A 4189-nucleotide genomic window follows, 5' to 3' on the forward strand; every position below is an offset into this window, starting at 1 on the left:
GGAAGATGTCTAGAGAATTGTACAGTTATTTTAGGGGGAATTGTAGAATACAGTCAATAAAAAGAGTACCTAAATAAAATTAAGTGGTGAAGTAAATTAGTTTCAACTTCAGCTTAAGCACAGGATTCTGGCACTACAGTGCGGGGTGACTTCTTGCGCAGAAAGTCTTTCAACTTAGCTTCAGTCAGGTGTGTGCCTTAAACATTCCTTTTGCATAGGGAATTGCATGCCTTCCTGCCTTGTCAAACTGTGGAAGTACAGGCTCTTTCTGACTTCTGTCATCTCTCCTTGCTGTGTCATCATGGGTCCCTACAACTCACCTCCATGCTTCAGAATTCTTCCAACCCACTAGGTACTTACGTTTGTTTCTCCCAAGAGCGCTCTCTCACCATGCAGTGCTCTCTCCGCATCTCAGCAAACTTTCAGCCAGAGAGTAAGATATCGATGCCCCACCCCCTTACAGGCATCTTCAATCTTTACGACTGAATTCTTTGAGCCCTCTTCAGTTAGATAGGGCAAGTAGAGGAAGGGAAAAATTCTGAAGGCTCTGTACCACTATTAATTCCCTTCATTCTGTCTTCCTATACTTTATTTTCCGGTTTTGTTGTTGTTGTTGTTGTTGTTGTTGGTTTTTTTTGTTTTTGTTTTTGAGACGGAGTCTGGCTCAGTAGCCCAGGCTGGAGTGCAGTGGCACGATCTACACTCCGCCTCCTGGGTTCCCGCCATTCTCCTGCCTCAGCCTCCCGAGTAGCTGGGACCACAGGCACCTGCCACCACGCCCGGCTAAATTTTTTTTTTTTTTTTTTTGTATGTTTAGTAGAGACGGGGTTTCACCATGTTAGCGAGGATGGTCTCCATCTCCTGACCTCGTGATTCGCCCTCCTCGGCCTCCCAAAGTGCTGGGATTACAGGCGTGAGCCACCGCGCCCGGCCTTTATTTTCCTCTTTTACATGAACTGATGAAGCAGTGGGGATGAGGGTCCCAGGGCCAGTTTTGGTATTTTCTATTAACTCCTATATAGATGACTCCAGCACTTTTCTATCATTCTCCCATTTTAAGGCTCCCACTGAAATTCTAAAACAGAAAGGAAACCTACCACTCAAATTAATTATCTACTTAAAGAAGTTAAGAAATTACATGCAGACTTAAAGTTTTCTTACATCTAGGTTTTGAACTTTATAACATTAGTAGTTTGAATATTGAATTAAAATTTACTTCATAAATGCCCTTTCTGTCTGTAAAATCGCCTTCCTGCAACATTCAAAATAACTCAGAAGATCCTTGTTACCACTAGAAAGTCCTGCCCAATCCCCACGCCCGATGAGCTTGCCTAGGAAACCGACCCAGGTAAGCCCAGAGCTGCCCTGAGTTTTCTCAGTCATTTCAACACCTATTCGATTGCTCACTACCCATTGCCTTCCCTATGCGGAGGTCGGCACAAAGCACTGAAAATTTCTCCCACCCCAGATGCTGCTGCTTCCTCCTGCCAGCCTACCATGACGTCTCAGTTCGCTTTGCCGTCTCAGCCATAGCTCACATCAACTAATTCTTCAATGTGAGAAGCTTTGATAAAGTTGATATAAAATATGCCTGCTTATAAGGTCTTTCTCAAGGAAAAGAATCAGCTACCCAGATATTCTGTACTGTTTCAGGCTCTCAAATTATTATTCTTCCCAGAACCTACACAGTCAAAATATTGATGTCCAAAGGTTTGGTTTACTCTCCACTCTCACCAGAAAGTGGGAAAAACTGACTTGGCCAGATGTAGGGCTTTCATCCTCAAATTGTGGGTCATTGAGAGCCACGGAAATTTCAAACTGTGTTTTATTGTGGTTTTAAGCTGTAAGTAATAATGAACGTATTTATCTGTTCAAGGAACATTTGTAGGGACACATTGCTATTTGCTAAGCCCTATGTTCATTTGAAGGACCCAGAGCTAGTGGGGTTGCAGTGCTATACAGTGGCATAGACATGTAAACAAATGTGCTCGATTATTTATTGTGAGACTAACGTCTTTTCTCACATCTCAACTGGAAATTAAGTGGAAATAATTTTTTTCATATTGCTACTTTTATAGTCTTGGAAAATTGTCAAAAACTTGGTATCTGGGACAAAAGCAGAAGTTGCAGGGCAATTGTTCATCTCTTTTGGCCCACATTTTTCTTTAGGAGTCTGGAACCATTGAGAAAAACTGATGCTGGAGTTTTAAAAGAGGAAAGATACCTGAAGACCATGGGAAAGAACAGTGGTTTAAGGTTGGGGGGTTTCTGTGAATAATACCCAATGTCCTTCTCACCAGAGGAGGAAAAGCTTTGGTGGGAAATGATGAGGCCACAACCCCCTGGTGAAAGAGTTACAGGTTCATAGTAGACACTAAGAAAACGGAGTTGCCTGTTTGGAAATCGCCATATGCCCTGGAGAAGCCCAAAAGGGTTCCGGAAACTAGCACGTCCATGAGTGGCTGGCATGATAGAAGTCCTTCCACCTTTCTCAGGTAAGCACTAGGCGCTTCTGTTATCACAGGGAGAAGGAGAAGCAGAAAGGAGAAAGGAGACTGATTTAGTTTTATACTCTCTCAAGCCAAGGTTGATCTAGATTGATTTTTTTTTTTTTTTTGAGACGGAGTCTCGCTCTGTCGCCCAGGCTGGAGTGCAGTGGCAAGATCTCAGCTCACTGCAAGCTCCGCCTCCCGGGTTCACGCCATTCTCCTGTGTCAGCCTCCCGAGTAGCTGGGACTACAGGCGCCCGCCACCGCGCCGGGCTAGTTTTTTGTATTTTTTAGTAGAGACGGGGTTTCACTGTGGTCTCGATCTCCTGACCTTGTGATCTGCCCGCCTCGGCCTCCCAAAGTGCTGGGATTACAGGCGTGAGCCACCGCGCCCGGCCTAGATTGATTTTTAAAATTAAGAAATTCAGTGTTTCCTATATCTGCCTCCTACGTAGGAAACTTACTTCTGCCACTCAAATGAATGTAATAAAGCAGATGTGCCATCAAAGAAACATATGGGGAGACAAAAAGGAAGAATTGGTAAGTCTTTCTAGGGAAATAGGAAGGTGAGGTGAAAGAAAAAATTAAGGCTTTATAGCTCACACACTCCCTAAGTTGCTCTCGTCCCATAATATTTGTGTCCAATGTCTGTGTCACATGCTCAGAAGTATGTTGGCAAGGTTGTGCCAGCGGACTAATATAAAAAGATCATTCTAGTTGAGGACAGGGTGACTTATAATGCATTAAAGTGATGCCTTCTAAAAAGATTATTTCTATTTATTAATAGATTAATTGATTTATTTTATGAATAAATTTTTAATGCCTTAACCTAAATAAAGAAGTAACACGGTCAAAATATTAGGCCTAATCAAAGACGCAGTCCAAGACATCTGTTGTTCCTATAATGGCACCAAATAAGCCGTTACCTTCTCTGCTTTTATATCTGATGATAGGTAGATAGGTAGGTAGATAGATATAAAACTGCTAAGAACAGATACTACACTTGATCTTATCCAAAAGTTTGAGAAGTGATGTGATGGTAGATAAATAGATAGATAAATGATGATTGATACATAGATAGATATAGAGATAGTAGATTTACATGTTAGACTGAAATTGAACGGAAAAAATGCACTGTTCATTATATGTTTATGTGTAATTGTGTGGGCGTATACATTTGTTTTGAAGAAGATTAGAAATGAAGAAAATCACACAACTGTTAATAGTGGTTCATTTCAGGAAGGGGAAATCCACATGGTGTTTCTTTTCCTTTTTATATTTTTTATTATATTTTCTTTGTTATTATTTGACAAATTTCAGTACTATTTTCTTATAAGCTTTAATGATTTCCCTTTTGGTATTTATTTTTCCATCAGCATGTTCACAATAGACATCTATTACCTGATGATTACCCAAAAATAAAAGTGGTATTTTTTGTCTCTAATTTTGAGAACAGACCACAGGGAAGGAAACCTTCTAGTTGGAGCGTCTATGCGCTGTAGAGATTCTAGAAATATTACTTCTTGCAGAATGAACACATAAGACAAACTATGGAACTCAGAAATCTCAGCATCTATAAAGTCTGTGTCAGTCATAAAGACCCATTAAAATGGAAGATTGTTCTTATGATCTGAGATGCAGGGCTAACTAAGAGTCCAGGTTCATCCCCCCCTCCTGGCTTTTTGCATCTTACCTTCACC

The 4189-nt window shown here is 41.1% G+C and overlaps 1 pseudogene; it reads right to left on the reverse strand.

The window, feature by feature from the left end:
• Nucleotides 1-3348: 3348 nt before the first annotated feature.
• Nucleotides 3349-3522, reverse strand: LOC116269351 (annotated as a pseudogene).
• Nucleotides 3523-4189: the final 667 nt, after the last annotated feature.

This window comes from Papio anubis, chromosome 10 (genome assembly GCF_008728515.1).
Source record: "Papio anubis isolate 15944 chromosome 10, Panubis1.0, whole genome shotgun sequence".
Lineage (NCBI taxonomy): Eukaryota > Metazoa > Chordata > Mammalia > Primates > Cercopithecidae > Papio > Papio anubis.